General features: G+C 37.1%; 1 long non-coding RNA gene across 1 annotated transcript; it reads right to left on the bottom strand.

Moving 5' to 3' along the window:
- Nucleotides 1–3133: 3133 nt before the first annotated feature.
- On the bottom strand, nucleotides 3134–17705 carry LOC146766932 (uncharacterized). The gene is made up of 2 exons (XR_014956786.1): nucleotides 16009–17705; nucleotides 3134–3400 (listed from the first exon to the last, which is right to left on the bottom strand). It is a non-coding gene; the product is annotated as an uncharacterized LOC146766932 (long non-coding RNA).
- Nucleotides 17706–19053: the final 1348 nt, after the last annotated feature.

Below are 19053 nucleotides of genomic sequence, written 5' to 3'. Positions count from 1 at the left end.
CTTTCCGTGTCAAACCACGACACTCTTACAAAAGGCAGTGACTTACAGGACAACTGAGGTCAAGGAAAAAGCATACAGAGAAAAACATTAAAAGGTCCTTTGGAAGATATTGAATTTTTTTTTTTCCTGCTTAGAGTTTTAATAAATGCTTATCTTGATAATAGTTAACCCATATACTATTCTTAATTCATGCAGTAATGTTTTTTTAAACTTAAGCACATGCAACATCCATGTTTTATCTGATAAATTTTATGCTGAATAATTGGACTGATGTTGGCCCCAATCCAGTGCTTTTCCTTGATCTTCCTGAATCCTGCTTCTTTTATATTTAATTTAGCATAAAGTCTAGCACTGCATCTCAGCTGTCAGCAGCAAGTAAGAGCTGCACGACAGAAAAAGGCAACCCCTTCCATCCACCTGGTGTGACAGCTCCTGGTGCCAAGTTAGAGCAGCTTTTGCAGCACTGCCTGAAATGCAGGGAGAGCTTAGGTGGAACAAACTGCTCGGCTCTGAGCTGGAATGGGAGAGCATTGGCAGCCCATCCAAAACAAGGAGCAGGTTTAGTGTCTCAGTGGGGACATTAAACAGGGCTCTGTGAGTGCTGGGTCAGCACTCCCACGCAAAGCACCCACACAGCCTCCCACAGCCAAAGCACTTCACTGGGATTTAAAGAAGGAAGAGACACTCGGATCAGTAATATTAATGTGAGCAATGGTTATCAGAAGCCAATACTTAGTGGTTTTTTTAGCCTGAATTTCTGATGAATTTTGTGTTATTCCATCACCTCCTCTGACCTCATTTTTGACCATAGCAAAGTGCAAAATATTAAAAATCACAAATTATGTGGGAAAGCAGGTAACACTGACTCATGCTTGGATGTGAATCTAATTGAACATGGAGACACCAGAACTACACAGCTCTTTCATCAATACCATTCTGCTCAGAAAGAAGTGAATTTCTGACAAAGAATTCCATGAAGCCAACAGAAGCAGTAGTGTTCATTCAGCCTCTAAGAACATTTAAGAGAGAAAAAACCTGAAGTGCCAATAAACTTTACTTTGAAATTACAAGCTTATCTACTGCTATTTCAGCTAATATTTTTTCCATAGCAAAACTATATATGATGAAAGCTGTCTCAAAAAGCACATCCATGGAGACAGTGAGCAGAGCAGCACACTTGGCTGCAGTGAGGCAGCCCTGGGAGCAGCAGAGATTTGTCACTGCTTGCAGGGAGAGCTGAAAGCCACTTGGGCACAGAGGGCAGTGCACAGAGAGAGCAGCAGTGCTCTTGTCACCTCTGGGAGCAGCCCAAAGTGTGTCCGGGCTCACTCCCAGCAGCTCAGCCAGCAGGTAAACCCTGAGGTTTGTTCGTGTCTGTACAATGCAGATATTCAATCTTAAATTGAGAATAATTGGATTAAAGCTAAATTGAATTTGGAATGTATCTATAATCCTTCCATTGCCAGGAGGAATTACCAAGGCACTCATGCTGACTACTGCTCCACTAATTGCTATGACATTGTCCAATAACTGAAGGTAAAACATTAGTAATGCTGATAAGAAGCATACAAACCTCTTGAGATTTAACTTGTAGTAAACAGTGGCAGTCTAAATCTCATACTATCACATAATTTCTTTTTGTTTAGATTTTTCTTTTCATAGAATATGCTTATTAATGTTCACAAGGTTTACAGTCAAGGTTTATAAACTTATTTTCTCACTTTCAACTTCTGATTTTTATTGCTTCATTTCATTAAAAACAGTGACCTTTCTTTCTATCACAAAAAATAAGAACTGGGAAATACAAGAAAATATACAGAAAATAAAAAGCATTATTTCAACCTGTCATGAACAATGTCTAGTAAAAACCTAAATTTCATTGTAAAATTTTTAAAGCACTTTTAATATGTTTAAGTGGCTAATGGATGCAGAGGTGAAAAACCAATGCTGTGCTTCTCAAGCAAAATGAGGCACTTACACGGAAAGAATTTTTGCAATAGAAAGACAATTACTTTTTTATGTCCTCCTTGGAGCAATAAGGTTACTCTAACAATCTTAAACACAGAAACCACTTGTTTTATCCTTTATTCCCTACTGAACTTAATTTGATACATTCTTCTTTAAAGTAGCTAAAGAGGAAGGAATTTCACATATAAGCTTCCAAGCAAATTACTTGTTCTGTGAAAAGAAATTTTCATAATGTCAGTAGTAAACATCTAGGTTCATAAAAGCTTTCCAGATCTCTACTTTGCAGTAAAAAGCTGTTGGAAATATAGGAAACTTCTGAAAATGTAAATGTTCCATAGTACTTTGCAGTGAAGCATGCATTCTTATCTATTGTGCATTTGTGCTGCATACATCTTTGATATAAAACCAAATCACAGATATATATATGTTCGTTCTCTTCCTGCTTTTATATTTTTGACAGAAGATGAATGACCTCTTTCTTTCTAGTTTCATCTTTTATTTTTAATATTAAAAACATATATTAAAAACTGTGGTTGCATCTCTTATTGGCTGTTTTCCACCCTGTGAGATAGAAAAATCATTGACACTCACATCAGGAGTGTCACAGGATGAACTTAAAGCCTCATAGTGAAAAAAACACAGGGAATTATTTCTCCCAGCCATTCAGTTGAAAAGATTTTTCAATGCAATCAATTAGAAATAGAGATTTTGGAATATGGATATTTTAAAGTTGATTTCTAGCAAAAAATAGGAAACAGATAATAAGATATTGAGAAAAAACTGTGGTTTTAGCTCTCTGATATCTAATTCTTGTGAATTAGACTCCCTAAGGCTGTTCTATCCAGAATGTTTTTTTCAGTTTTGAATGACAAAGAAAGTTATTCCATTACTATAACTGAGGACAAAACCTTGTCCTCTAAACATTTGTGCTTATAAATATGCTAATCTTGCTATCATTTTGCCTTAAAAGGCAGCAGCCTTTCCTTTACAGCTCCTGACACACTTTGATGTGCTGCCCATTTAACTGGTTTAGATGGTATTTTAAACCAGAATTTAAGAGCATCAGACAACGCTGTCACTGTCTTCAAAAAGAAGCTGTTGTTGCTGTAACCAAAGTTTAATAACCATGTGGGAGGGAGAGGAGTTCAAAGCAGAGATGGGAAACCTGGGACCTCAGTAACATCTGGTGCCTTTTCCACAGGTTATGAGAGTTCAATTGCACAGGGCTTGGGAGAAACGATTCTATTTGCTTCAACATCCAAAGATAATGCGAGCCACAGAGGATGACAGGAAGGTCAGGGATCCTGATAAATCAGGTATTTAGCACAGTCTATCTCTTTTTACAGTACCCATCAAAAACTTGCCGGAGCTCTCGGGCAGAACAAGACCAGACGTTTTTTTCAAGTGCAAGGACCACTTGCACTAAATACCCCTGAAAAGCAAATTTATTCCAGCATGAATATTTACAACTTCTGGCTGCTGAAAGCAACCAGTTTTAAGAAGAGGTAAATAAATCTTTAGTAAATGATATGGCTGGGAAGTTCTATAGTTCTTCAGTGAGAACCAAATCTGATCCAGGGACTAATGTGGAGAATGAGATCCTTTCCATTGAGTTCAGGGAATTTTGGATTAGGCTCTTGATTTAAGTTATTATTTTTATTTTAAAATAACATCCAGTATTTAGAATTTTCCATGGTGCTTAGGAAGTGTGAGTCAAATGTATCACAGGAAAATCAGTCCCCTCCCTCCAGAGGTAATGGCTAAAAAACTCCAAACACTTTTTTCAAGTTACACTTCTGTTACCAAAAACAACGAGAAAAACAAAATTTGTTAATTTATATTACTCAAAGCCAGCTTTGCATCCTTGTCTTTGTTTCTAAAGAAAGAAAATAATATTTGGCACTTTCTGTTTCTTCTATTGTGCCTTCTCTCATCTCCTACAAAAGCAAGCCAGAGTTGGTAAGGAAAGCAGATCATACAGAGAAAATAGAAAAGTTCTTCATATTTCTCTCACTCTCAGGTTGGAGGGTTTATTATTTTCATACAGCCTCCTCCCCCATTTGTGGGCCTCTCATAGAGGGACAAACATTCAGCCTCAGGCTCTCAGACAGGCCTCAAGAGGAGGAGTGATTAGTGATTCTCAGATTTGTTCTCTTCTCCCAGTGGACAAAAGCTTCTTTATTTTTCTGATCATTCTTTATAGTAGTACTGCATAACACTGCATTTTTTTCTCACTGACTGCCAGCTAGCATCAAGAAGCACCTTTCTTTTTCCTGGCCACTTCAAAAGCCAAATGGATTAAGCTCAGCCTCTCCAAGTTAGCCCTTCAAACATTATTGGTTGATTCTTCTGTTTCTAAGCTTCCATCTACAGGGAAATTTCACCTCTGGGGAATCTAGTCCAGCTGACTGAGCCAAGTATTCTTCAACATTAATTTACATTTCTGTTTCTGATTGAAAAAACACCACAGAAGTCAGGTCTTCAATGGATGAATCCTCCCTTAAGCCCCAGATCACCGAATGCCACAGTTTTATCACATCTTGACACTAACAGCCCTTTTTAGGTGCATTTTACTGGGGAACTAAAACCTGGCTAATTGTCTAGTTCTGATTACAACTCTGGACTGGGATCATCACTTATGAAAGACTTGTCTAGAGGGAAACCCTTTCAGAATTGAAAATATTTTTTAAAAAAGAGCTTTAAAGATTTTCTAAAAACCTTAAAACTACATTTTCATAAATAATGTTACAATATATGAGTTACAGTATGAAGAGCTTGAGAAATGGATCCTTCCCAGGTCATTTTTTTGCATTTTCAGTCACCTGGGACTCCAGACCTGTTTGAAAATAAATTTCACATTTTATTCCCCAAACTGCTATTTGGAATTGGAAAAAATAATTTGCAACATACAATAAATCTAGATCTATTTTTTTCCTATCTCATAGATATTTAATAGCTAAAGATCATGGAGAAGAAAACTTTTCATTGCTTCCCTGCATAAGGGAGGTTTAGGTTGGTTATTGGAAAAGTTCTTCACCCAGAGGGTGGTCGGGCACAGGACAAGCTGCCCAGGGAAATGGTCAGAGCACCAAGCCCAACAGAGCTCCACAAAAATTTGGCAGTGCTCAGGGGCAGGGTGTCACCCCTGGGGTGCCCTGTGCAGGGCCAGGAGTTGGACTCGATGACTCTTGTGGGTCTTTTCCCACTCAGCACAACACAGTAAAAAAAGTTAAATAAAATGAAATAAAATTAAACCATCACATTAAATTCTTCAGGATGCTATCACAGTTTCAAATACCCAGAAGTTATAAAAAACAACAGCATTTTTTTCTCATTATAATACCACAAATGCCACATAAAAGTTTATATTATTCCCCTGGTGCAGGCATGGGAATGGAAGCACTTTATTAGAGATGCAGTTCTTAGTGCTCACAAATCCCACTTTCCATGCCAGGGCTGGGAACTGGATGGAAGGGCAGTCAAGGATTTATTCTCACACATTCAATAGTTTGCACACAACATGATTAATAAGGTACAAGAAGGACTGATGTAGATCCAAATGGGTATCTACTTTAGGTTTTGCTTTTTCCTATCTTCAAACCAAAAAGTAACAGAGGTTTAAAGTAATTTTAACTGTGGAAGACTTTATTTAAAACTTAAATGAATTAAAATTTAGGTTTCTTTCACTTTTTTTTTTACAGCTTCAGTTCACAAACAGCATTGCCATTTGGAATTCCTGCAGTAATCCGTGAAGACTGTAACAGAAAGGGCAAAATAGGAGCTAAGAGAAATTGGCTTTAACCCTAATTTAATCAATGGCTCATTCAATGAAACACCACCAAGACACATCCAGCTCAGCTGGAATAAAAGGGTTCACCAAACAGAACTAGCCTGGGGAATTTCCCACTACAGAAAAAGGGTTACAGAAATATATGGTGAATTAGAGAAAATTTTTTTAATGAAAAGACTGCAAAGCAGTTTTCAGACTAAGCCAGGATTTATTCATGTGTTTCAAGTACGCTACTGTATAAGAATGGCTGCAGATTCTTTGTCCTTACTGTGTTCCTTGTTGTTATCCTTAAATTTGATCTTGCAGTGATCAATGTAAGGTAAGACAGTGACCAAAGGCATCACTATGCTTCAAGGACGGACTTTATGGAAATACAGAAAGATAACTTGTAATAAAATTTATTCACATCACTGTATATGCTTTACATTTTTTCCAGTCACCAATTTCCATTCACACAACCCTGGCTGTAGGGAGAAGCAAAACCCTGTGACCAAACTCCTTTTTTTCTAACTATGAATGGCACTTTGTCATGGACTTGTGCAACCACAGCTGTGACTAATTTCTCTACTTTTTTTTTTGGTTTATTGTGCAGAAATACATTTGATTCCTGACACTCAAGAATGCAGTAAATGGTAAGAAGTGTTCCTCCATTTTCTGTTACATCACATGAGACAACTCCTACAAGGATGAATCACTGTGTTCACTGCAGCTCATGCACTCTGCACAGCACTTCCATCAAAACTGCCCAAAGCATGGCAGCTCTATTTTTGTGTTAACCAGAAGCCAACATGCTCAGGATAGGTATGTATTGGACTTCCCCCAGGCCATGACTTTTAATCATTTGAAAATGTATTCATTGTCTTTTCCAAGCATTCTCAGCCAGCTGATATTACACTGGCATTTTGCCTTCTCATGATGCTACATGCCAATTTCTGGAGACCATCATGCAAATGACAAGAATTTAAATATTTAAATACACCCTAAAAGCTGTAAGTGCCTTCTGTATGGCACTGTCATACAACTGCCAGCTTGGCTGCCAGCTTGTTCTTGTTGATTCAGGAAATTAAAAAAAAAAAGTAAAACATGGAAGCTAAAGAATCAGAATGATAACAAGTAAAATGAGATTATTACAATGACTGAAATTGAAAGGTAATGCATCTTTTTGTCCATCACAGGCAGAGAAGGATTTAACCTTGAAAAATAAGTGAACACTTACACAGAAAACAAAGGTTTCTATATCTACAAGGGCTGGAACCATACCATAGGCAAATAAAACACAAAAGTAATTTTAACAAAATGTCACAAGTCTGTCCACAATCCTATTCTGATAGTCCAAACTATTCCAAAAATTTTTAAGACAGTACAATTTCATCCCTTGCCCCCTTCCAATACTAAAAACCTAAGTGGTCGGGTTTTTTCGTTAATAATTAAATATCTATGTAACTAAATATTAAAATTAAGATCCATTCACAGTTCTTATCCTGACCCTCAAATACATTTAGCTACACAGGAGGAAAAAAAAAATCCAGCTTGTCTAGTATGAATATCATAATGGAAATTGTATATAAAAGAAGAAAAAAAAACCAATGAAATAAAGAGAATTCAAATCCCAGCACAGCTGATCCTGCAATGGACAGTAACAGAGGAAGCCATCAAGAATTGTATCCTGCTAAATGCCAGCATGTTTCACTCAGGTGAAATATGTACTTACAACACCATTCAACAATTGATCATATCTAGAGCAACAAATTCAGAGTAGTGACTCTGCCCTGTGATTCACTCCTGCAGAACACATATTACCCATTTTTAAAACAGTAACACTGTGAATATATCAAATCATTCACCCAAGGCCTCTTTGAACACTCTGTGACCATTTCTGAGGGGAAAAAAGCAAACCCCTCTGAGTGACCTGGCCCCGGGTCACTGCTCCCAGGCATCCCACACAGGGGGTGCTTCAGGTGAAATATATTGGATGTATTTGGTAAATAATACCCTAAAGCACACCAGGCAGCAGTGTCAGAGAGGTAAAGGGTTTTTTTTTAAAAAAGAAATTTGCATAGTAAACCCAAGATCTTTATAAAATGGGATTTTAAGCTCCTACTGAAAATGTACCTGCTGTCCTAAAACCAAAATAACATAAATGGAGGAATTCCCATGGGCTGTTTACTGATTTGCTCTAACAGTTCATCTCCCTGAAAGGCTCTCAGAGCAGCAGTGAGGCAATGTGGCTCTCTCGACATATTGACTCTGGGATAATGATACAAATTCAGCTGATAAATGGTAACACTTAATTTGCTATTGTCTGCATCCACAAGAGACATATCTCTGAATATCTGCAGTAAATCACCATTTTAACCAGGGCACTGCTTCACATTCTTCTTGGTGGTTACTTTTGAGTTTTCATTTTTTTAATAAGCCCCTCATTTTGCAGCTAAACAGATAAATCATTGTTCACTGATATCAGGAAGCAGGTCACTGTAATTGACCTGACATGAAAACAGAAGGGAAATACCCTGACTTCATTTGAAATTACATTGTTGATCCTGAGATACTATTCACTCCTTGACCTTGTGAAGTTCCTGTCATGTGTTCTTGAGAGCAGCTGGCATTATTTCATAGTTTAGTTACTTAATTAGGTGTTTTCAAGAATCAATTCATGAAGATATAGGTAGAACTACACAATTCTGCCAACTCTTTAAAAACTATTTTCTAAATAAGTAAGAAAAATGAGAAGTGTGACCTCACCCTTTTCAAAGCATGTAAGCAAACAGAGACTAATAATAAACATTTGTGTGGTATGGTAATAGGGATAGGATGCTAAGCATTAGAAACTCAGTTATCTTGATACTCCGATATCAGCAGCTATCTAATCAAAGAACTCGGAATACTCACCCTGCTGAATTCTGTAAGGGTTACTTCTTGTCTGGCTAACATGGATCAGCAGAATAGAGAAAGCAAGGTTTGTATCAGACTCAAATATTTCTAAATTCTAAGTCTCAGTCATTGAGGTGTTAAGGTCAGCTCCAGTGACTGTGTTTTGATTCCATAAGTGTCATAGTATAGACTGCATGGCAACAGTTCAATCCTAAATTGCCACTGAAGCAATGACAGTATAAAATTCATTTATGACTCAAAAAGAGTAGAGATGCCAAGTGCCCATTTAGCACATTTATTATCCAAAAAAAACCGGTGGTGTCTATTCTATGATTGAAAAAATTTCCTTAAGTGGCCTGACTATTTGAGGGAATTGAATTTTAATTACTTTATGATAGAAGATTATGAAACTTATTTAGGCATAGAACTTAAGTCTATGGTTTAATATTTCCCTTTCACTGAGGAAATCTGTAAAAAGAGAACTGAAGGAATACTTTCCAAACTGTTTACTAATTTCAGGAATCTCAATTTTAGTTACCAGGATAGTGTAACCTGAAGGAACTTGAACCTTTGTACCAAAATCCAGCAAATATTACCTGAAACATAAATAGCTATTATCTAGGTTAGAGTGACCAAGCCTAAGAGCTGTTAGGCACCAACTGATAGCATGACTTTCTAAGATGAAAGATGCCAGCTGAATTCAGGGTAACTAAATGCAGCTGGAAACTATTGCTTAGTGAGGTAAAATAACTCTAGTTCATAGGATAGGGACCCAGTGTGTTGCAATTCATTAGTCACATTGCAAAATAATTGATTCCACACAATTCCATTTCTAACAATGGAACAGTTTGAGGGTTGGGATATTCACCTTTTGGAACAAATAGAAGGCAGACTGTGCTCCAGCATGCTAAAGAGGTTAGAAAGTGAATAATAATTACAGAGGACTGAAAGTGCCTGAAAATATTTCCTCTGAACTGTTTTAGGTGTAAACAGAAAACCAGGGTTGGGATTTAAAATGATCAGCAAGGGCAGCAATTACTTGTTTTTCCCCAGTGGCTGAGTAGTTTAAGAGCTCTTTTTGAGATGCAAGTCTGTGCAGAGCTGAAATCCTTAATTTTCTAGTATTTTCCTAAATAGTAACTTAGAGGACTGAGCACCAGTCCTCATCACTGAGGGGTTTCCATTCCTCATCACAGGTGTGAAATCAAGAAGGAAAATCACTCCATCTGCATCCCCTAGACATAGCCAGAAGATAAAAATCCTGAATAAAGGGAAATCCTTCAGCAAGAGAATTCACATAACCAACCAGACACTTGTCATGTCACACTGAAATTTTACCAGTGAGGACAATATCCAGTTCCATGAAATAGCACCAAAATCTTTATTTCTGTCCACCATGCTTATTTCAAAAAATACCTCCTTTAGGAGCAAAATCAATCTGTAAATAAAAACATTATGCAGATTGTTAAAGGTGCATTGCTTCATGAGTTCCTGTTGGGTTTTCTAAACTGCAGTGAACAGAATTATCTTGGGAATTATGGATTAATATGTGTATTTAGCTTCTGACACCTTCATTAAACTTGATAACAGCAGCACAAGCTAGCTTTTAATTTCAACAACTTGTTACAGTAATTCTCCTGATTTATTTTGCTAACTGTGTCTTCAGATGTTGACTCAGACAATTTCCTCTTTTCATTACCAAACAGAACAAGAAAAGGGAAATAATTCAAAAATAGAATACCATGCTGTTAAGATAGTTCCATCACAGGAAACATTCCTGATAAATTCTTTTCTACCTCACTTCTGCAATCGAAACATAACCAACAATGTAGCTTAGTTTCCAAGGACCAAACCTGATTTCTAAAGTTTCAGAGGCTAAGGGATTCTTTACCTCCATGTTTTACTTTTTGCATTACATAGAGAAACAGAAAGCCCTGACCCTGAAGTGCTCAGCTGCACCTATTTACAGTTACACTACTGAATGCAGTATATATTGCAAAATTTAATCATCTATCAGAAAAAAACAGCTCTATTTCTCATACCAAAATACTTCACCACAAAATTATGTTTCAGATAAAAAAAAAAGTCATTATCTTTGGGCAAGGATATCTTTCATAGCTGAACTGTGTCTCTCCTACAAAAGCGAGCTGCTGCAGAGTCAGGATTACACAGAGGCAGAAGTGATAAAACACTGCTCCTGGTAAAATAGTCAGTAGAACAGTCATGCCTCTAGTCTGGCTGCAGGAACAGGACGAAAATGCCAAGTGAATATGTCCAGTAGATAAAATTCCGTGTTTCAAAATGCACAGAATTATTATGTGAACAAATGCATTCCTGGAAAGTTGAAACAGCTGTTGCTGAAAAAAGTTTTCATTGTGTGTACATAACAGAGGGAAAGCTGAAAGTTAAAAACTCTCTGTTCAGCTAGGTGAAGTTCATTTCTCGTACACTGTATTCATACAGTTACACTTCAGGAGTGTAAGACAAAAACATTAACTCTGTATGCTACTGTACAAAAGGTGTGGAGAAAAATTTCTAATGCTTGCAGTTTTCCAGGGTGTTAAAAACTAAAACAATATCAAAAGTTTATTTATGAAAACTAAACCAATTTATTTTTATAAGGTAAATATATTTCATTTTAAACTTGTTCTTAAAATGTTGTGGCTTTAGAATATGAGGAGAAACACTGATAGAAGTACAATCTACCTAAGACTTAATGGCACTGGGGAAGGCTTTTACTTGTAGAATGCCAGGGACACATTTGGGAAGGAGTTCACCCTGTGCTTCCCTGTGCTTTGAGCAGCTTTGTGCCCTGAGACAAAGCAATGTGAACTGGATAGGTTTATACAAAACCTGCTGCCACCTAAAAGACATGTCTGGGTGCTTGGTTACTAAAGAATATTTGCTATAGACGGACAGCTGTTGGATAAGTTTGCTCTCACCTATTAGACATCAAAATGCCTTAGTTTCAGGCTGCTAACATGACTTGAATCTGGATGGACTTTGAATTGGAATGAAATGTTTACATAATGAAATATTGTGCTCATATCTAGTTTATAGCCTTCCAACAGAATAAAAGAACTAAGAAATATCCTCAGAACTATGAGAAAAAGTATTCTCGCAGCACATTCTGAAAACTTTCATGCAGAAACTGCCTCATGAGTTGTTCCACCAGTCTGACATATCTGTCCATTTGCAGGTGATGATTTCTCACAAGAAATACATTTCAGCATTTAAACATGTGGGGAGTTTTGGGAATTTTATTTAGTTTTTCATACAGTAAAGTATGGCTGTGATGTGTACCTAAAACCATAAAAGAACAGAATTGAGGAGGATGGAGGGAGAGGCCATATTTAATAACCTATAGCACATCTATAGATCATCCAAATAGAAAAATAGTTTTGAGATAAAGAAAGCAGAAAAAAGGATTGTATATGATGATTCATACTGGTAAGGAGCAAGTACTCCACTAATGTGACCTGGAGGAGATTTACACAATATCTTTATTTAAAGAAGAGAAACAGAAGTTAGTTTTGCAGTCTTCCTCAAGTACTTCTGAAGATAGGCAGTTTAAGGGTGAAAGGGTTTTGTTCTAGCCTTGGGCCATGACCACTGAAGGTTCTTGTAGTAAACTGATGGCTCAGGGCTCCTGCAAAGCCCTGATGCTGATGAGCAGGAGCTGCCTGCACCCAGCAGCCATGCAGAGTGAATCCAAAGGCAGCAGGGGCTCAGGAGCTGCCACCTGTGGGGTCTGGGGACATTAATTCCTGTGAGCTGGCACACTGTTCCCCAGGGCTGCAGTGCAACTGTGTGCAAGGGTGGCACAGATCCTCCAGCCACTGGCAGGAGCCTCTGCTGTGCTACAGCTTCCACTGGTGGCACACTCAGAGTCAGCAGGCTCTGAGAGCACATTCCTGTCCTGCACCAGAACAGCAGCAATCTTTGGGAACAAGCTCACCATGAAGCTAAATGCCAGATTTAACCACCCATCTGAAAACTGTTCAGCTAAGAAATTGCTATATTTTAGCTCCTTGCTGACTTTCATGAGAACTGGAAGGATTCAGGAAAGTTAAAAATGTGCAGACATAAATAAGAGACTGATTGTGTTTGTTACAGCTGAGAATTTATCATGGTACACTAGGATAATTTCATCTGCAAAGAATATTGACAGAGACTTCTATAGAATTAATATTTCAAATAATTTCCTTGTTCCATCAGCACTTCTCTGCATTTGCCACTCTTCCACATTTAATGTAGTAGTGTCAGTCTCTAGGAAAAGCTGCAGCTAATTTGTCTAGTGACCCTAATGAATGAAACAAATTATTCTATTTACTTGAGCAGCATTCTGATTCAACAGCAATTTTCTCAGCACAGCAATTTCACTGCAGTTCCAGTGCAGAGAAATATTTTCAGCCAATGTTTAGTCATTCTCACAAGTGTTATTAAACACTGTTAGTCATACACCAGCCATCCATATCTTAAAGCACTCTAATCTTGTATTAAGAATTGAGTATGTTATAGGGAAAGTCAGGGGGAAAATAGCAGAAAATACTACTGAAAATTCCAAGTTAGTCTACAAACTGAACGAGATTCCACAGGATTAGCTTGGATATTATTTGAAATAAAATGTTGACTACTGCCCATTCTTTATATTTGACATTTGAGTATTTTCTGCAGTGATGTGCAGATAACATTCATTTGTCCAAAAGTGTATCATTACACAAAACAAGAAAAAAAATTAATGAATAAAAGCCTTAATACTTCACTCAGTTTATCATCATGGTAGTAGAAACAGCATTGCTAGGTCAGAAATTATCTATAGGGCAACACATTTGTAAAATAGATTTAATTGTATAGCCATGTTAAAGGATAAATTCAAGGTTAACTGCTTGAAAGTCCTCATTAGAAAGAGTTTGTGGTAAATAGGTATCATAAAATCACTGTTAGAAATCTTTTGTTGTTGTTTTTATGGTGAACTAGATTTCTGATACTGTTTGGTACCTCTCTCATAATTCCATATTTGACTGTTCTCTCTGCAATCTGATTAAGGCTTAAAAATTTAGGAATTATTAATGATTCAGATGTAAAATTTATACTTAACAAACCCCATCTCTTTCACAAGCTGGTTTATTTGTATAAAATCTTTACATACATAACTTTGTTCCAATTTTAATATACAGGCTTTTTTTTTTCTCCCCAAAGTCTTTCTTAAACTAATAAGCATAGGCTGAAATAAACATAGCTTAAATGGTGTTTTAAAATCACGTGTGCTTAGAATGAAATAAAATTTTCCGCAAATTAAATTAAAACAAAATCTCATATGCAAGTATAGTCATGTGCACGCAGCGTGTATAGAAACAGAAAAAAGCTTCTTTCCAAGATATCACTGCTGCTAAGATACCACTCAGTAGCTGAAGCACGCAGTACTTTTGTGAAACCACATTCTCTCCCACACTTCAGCCCTGGCTTTCCCAATCCCTTCAGGCTACACAGAAACAACACCCTAATGCAGAGAGATGACACTCTAAAAAACACTGTTATGATTCCTACTGTTAGTTTGTCACTTCAATCATCTGACACCAAATTCTAGTGCCAACTTAGACTTTGAGCATGTATGAATAGCTGAAAATTACTTGTGGGATGGGGAAATATGAGCAGTAATTTAGGGGGCAATTCCAATTTCATCTACTTCTAAATGACAGGTATTTGCAAAGTTGCCCTTGAGGGTGTATTCATGTCCTTTTAGACATACTGACTAGCATCACAGACCACTGCCAACGTTTATTACTGGACAAAAGACTATAATTTAAAGCTTTACATACTGCTGAAATTGTAGTTTCTGCCTCATCATTGTTTGACAACTCTGACAGAGGTTTTACAGAGGGCTTTGAAATCAAGCTTTCAATGTCATGTCATATATACAGATGGATCCCTGAGAGGTGGCAAACACACAGCAGTCCCCTAACACGTGAACATATGTAAACTCAGGAACCTCAAAGCATTAGTATAGTTATTTAATACAACCATGATGTTAATGATTAAGCAGTCACAATGGCAAAACAATACTCTTCTACTAAAATAGCTGTAACATTTACTCTGAAAGCGTTTGCACATGCAGAAATCATTTGTATACACCAATATGTTCTTCAGGTTCATACCTGGAGTAACCATAAAATATCATCTGCAAGGTATTAGAAATCACCTTGCTACTGCTAAGATCCAGCTCCAGAGCCACTCTTGTGTCATGACCACTTCAGGGCAGCTGGTCACAAGGGGAGACAAGGGGCTCAATATACAGATCCTGCAAATCCTTTGAACTTTTGATGCAAAAGACATGCTACAAAAATCTCCCCTTAAACAGTTTTATCCCACTAAACTGGGGGGCTAGAGACAGATAATGGCATTTTGGTCATTAGGCAGTGAAGCCCCTCTTTAGGAATCTCTGTTTAGGGCAGACATTTGGAGAAGGATTTATTTATCCTTTCCTGCCACTGACACATAAAAACACTTGCATTTCGGAATTCTGAAACTTTCTCTTTTTCTTCTAAGAACATGTTAAAATCCCTCTAACAAAAGATAATGAAAATCTATCAACTCACTAACCACTTTCTTCTAACTACTTGGAATCAATGTTATTGTCATTTTTCTTTAAAGGTTTAAGAGTGTGGCTAAGTCTTGGGAATAACACAGCAATACTACTAAAATTCTTCAGTTTGAAAGAGTTATGGAAACTCCAGCCAATATTATTGATAGCAATATGACAATTAATTTGAACAGCAGAGGGTAATCCAATTCATGTTCTAAATGAAAACTATTTGCATCATACAGAATGCACATACTTAAAATAACTGATGCCAGGAGAATTAAAAATTAAGCTATCCTAATATATTACTGGTATATCACACCATTTAATGAGATTTATTATCAGATTTTCCTCCCAAAATGCTAAGTCAGATGTTGGTATAAGCCCCTTGCTCATATCTTATTTATACATACTATTTGACACTAAGTATTTAATTTCACTTTCTTCACCCAGACACCAACTCTGAAAGATGTTTTGCCAGGAACCTCAGTTATTGCCATTCTCAACAGAGGCAGCTAATATAAACAGAATTAAATATTTATTTGTATTTGATTTTATTTATTCAATCTTTCTGGTTTTGGGGAGGTTGTAATACATATTTAAATATGTCAGATTAAGTGAAAATATGAGAGGTTGACTGTATCACAGCCACTAGAAAACACTTGTTTTTTGCCTTTTTTATTAAAGTACACTTTATGTAGCATACATCACTAACCTTTTTATTGGCTTTAGTAAACCTTCAAATGCAAACTTTTAGAAAATGACTTATAAATGGAAAGGTGAGCTTGATTACCTTATATACATGAGACTGAAGCATTGCAAATCTTGTGCAACTCTACAGCACAGAAGAAACTCTTGTGTATGTGCAAGCTCTTCACCTAGAAAGCACAGGACAAAGCAACAAAATAAAAAATATTTTGCAGTTCCACTTTACAGTTTTAAGTTACTACATTTAAAGTGTTCCAAAGTTCTGTCACAGCACTGTTGTCTGCTGTGCCTTTATCACAAACAGCTGTGACCAACATTAGGGCTCCAAGTGAAGGAAATGTTGGACGGCTTCTTTTAAAAGTAAGAAACTAAAATAGAAATTAAGGACTTTATCTGAAGCAACTCTGCCAGCATAACAACAGGCTATTAATTGTTCATAGGAAAGAATAATTATCAGATGGTTTCAATCAAGTGCTGTTAACTATTTCAGAAAAAGTTTGTGTGGTAATTTTGGCAAATACCCAGAATTTTCCTCTTAGTCTGACATCAATTTCTCTACCAGAATGTTCAGGACAGGAACGGGTGTGAACTTCCTGCTATGCTGTATATTAAAAAGTCAGCAAACCTAGTAAAGAGTACCCAATGCATTGAAAAGCATATTTTTTGGTCCATGTGCATTAATTTCCTTCACCTGTTGACTTGCAATTAAAGAAAATAACTTTGGGGTTTTTTCCCCTAAGGGGAGATCCATTTTTTTACAGTTCCCCACATAGTTAGAGGGAGAAAAAAATTTTTTAACCAAAGAACCTATTTCAGTTCATGGGCTTGTAGAGCTGACTTGCAATATATTTTAAAGTTGCTCATGTGACATTTTCCATTTTGGACATTTAGATCTAGTGAATTCTGTAAATACACCTTTCATATTTTTTCTTTCCAGTCATACCCATCATAGATTGTGCATCTGTAGTTTTTAATTATTTTTATTTAATTATTAAATCTCTTTGGATTTAATTTGAGAATTATGGAAAATTCTATTCTTTGCTTTTCTAATTTATTTCTATTCACTAAAACAATTTAATTGGGAAATTTTTCATTTTGTATTCAGTTTGCCTCAGATGGAGTCTCTCATTCTATCTATTGTTGTTTCCTCATCAACGTGTTCTCCTCTGCAAGGATGGACTGCTCAGACTGATCACTGTCTTTGAAAGCTGCTGACTGCACACTCCTGGAGCTCTCTGTCACTAAGGGTCCAGGCTTGCAAACCTATAAAATTTTCTTAGGTAACCACAAGAACATGTCAGCAAAGTACTTCCCCACTTTGCAGATGAAAAAACTGAAACAAAAGTTGAAATACTTAACGTAAAGTCACAACAACAGACTTTGAAAAAATATTTATATTCAAGCCAGATTTTAAATCTAGTCAACTAACTGGATTTCATAATGTCAAATGTTGAATTTATAGGTAGTGAATATGTTCTGTGATGAGGGATGTTCAAGACAAGAAATAATGTGCACTGAGCCCATGACACTTCCTCCACTGCTTCACCCAGCTCTTCATAATCTAGCAGCTGAAGATTCTAATGTATATCCTACTATTTTTTCATTATTTCATCTTCTCTCCTTACAATCCCAATCTGGTGCCCACGGAATTCAAAAGAACCGGATCAATGGTTTCACGGGGCTTTCAATCAGCTGCAGGACTGAGATAAGGCTCCTTTCACAGAACAGCAAACATCAGAGCAGGGAAGAGGCAGCAGCACCCCAGCCCTGGCAGCTCTGGCTGAGGGGCTGTGCTGCCTTCAGCCCTTCCCAAGGTGAGCCAAGTGCAAGTGCTCTCCTGCCCATCCCTAACTGCCCTCCAGCAGGGCTTTTCCAGGCTCTGTCTGCCCAAGAGGAAGAAAATGAGGTTTTGTGAAGGCTGACCTAGAACACAGGCTGGATAGAGCTACAGAACAAAGTAGGGATTTATTAAAATCCTTGGGCAGCCCAAGAGCCCAGCCACAGCTACACCCAAGACAGACCCAAAATGGTCCCAAAATGGATGACCAGTCATTGGTTATCTCACTTTCATAAGTTCTGCTCCATTTGCATATTGGAGTTAATTGTCCAATTCCAGCTTTAGCCCAAGCAGTCCCATCCTTCTTGTTTGCTCTCTTCAGACCACGTTGTTTGTGCTCTTGGCCTGAGATTTGGATCATTTGTCCTTGGTCCCCAGCTGGAGAAGGAATTGTTTTGTCTCCCTACTCTGTGAAGAGAGCTCATCATCCCTTAATAAGAGGCTCAGAATTACATACTAAAGCAGCACAGAGTCTGAAAAATATAAAATCTAAAACCTGAGGCATCAGAAACATTGCTCTGTATTCTGTACACAGCCTTACCCTAGTTAGAGTATTTTGCACTATTTTAAACTCTTTACAGCACTTTTAACAACTGCTCTTCAGTGCCTACTATAAGGAGTAATCCTACTGGTACTTGTAAGAGTATCACATGTCAAATAGCATCTTTTGCACAGCAGCCTTTCTCATGGGTGAGAGAAAACATAGCAAGTCAATTACATGAAACCAAAATATCAGTTGAAAGAGCTACTTCATTCACCCAGGAATAACATTCTGATGCTGCATATATGTACAATGTATAATTAAATGAATATTTTACCTGGTTATTTATTCATCAAAGTGCAGACTTAATATATAAAGCAAAATCAGAACTCGATATCCTCTCCCTCAGAGTGCTAAGCTAAAGAGCAGTTGTCATACATATTCATACAGTTGAGAACAGGCAATTCTTGAAGTTCAAAACTGGAAACTTTCCTTTCTTGCACTTTGGGCTTGCAGCTGAGATAAATAATCTGCATGGAAACAGAAACTACTGTTTCCTGTCTTGAAATATCCATCCATTTCAAAAAGGAAAAGTTGGTGGCATGACAGCAGGGAAACCCAAACAATCACCCCCTGATGATGCACTTTAACATAAATCACAGATTTTAAAAAGGATTTTGATAGCTAAGGTTAAACTCTCAGGCTTGATTCCAAAAATACAGAAATTTATTGAATAGATTGATAAATAGCACTAGACTCTATAACCTTAAGGACAATGAACTGTTTGAAACATCAAAGGAAATCTTATCCAG

Source organism: Lonchura striata, chromosome 7 (assembly GCF_050655825.1).
Source record: "Lonchura striata isolate lonStrDom1 chromosome 7, ASM5065582v1, whole genome shotgun sequence".
Taxonomy (NCBI): domain Eukaryota; kingdom Metazoa; phylum Chordata; class Aves; order Passeriformes; family Estrildidae; genus Lonchura; species Lonchura striata.
Note: the sequence above shows the minus strand (reverse complement) of the source record. Positions and strands in the feature narration are given on the sequence as shown.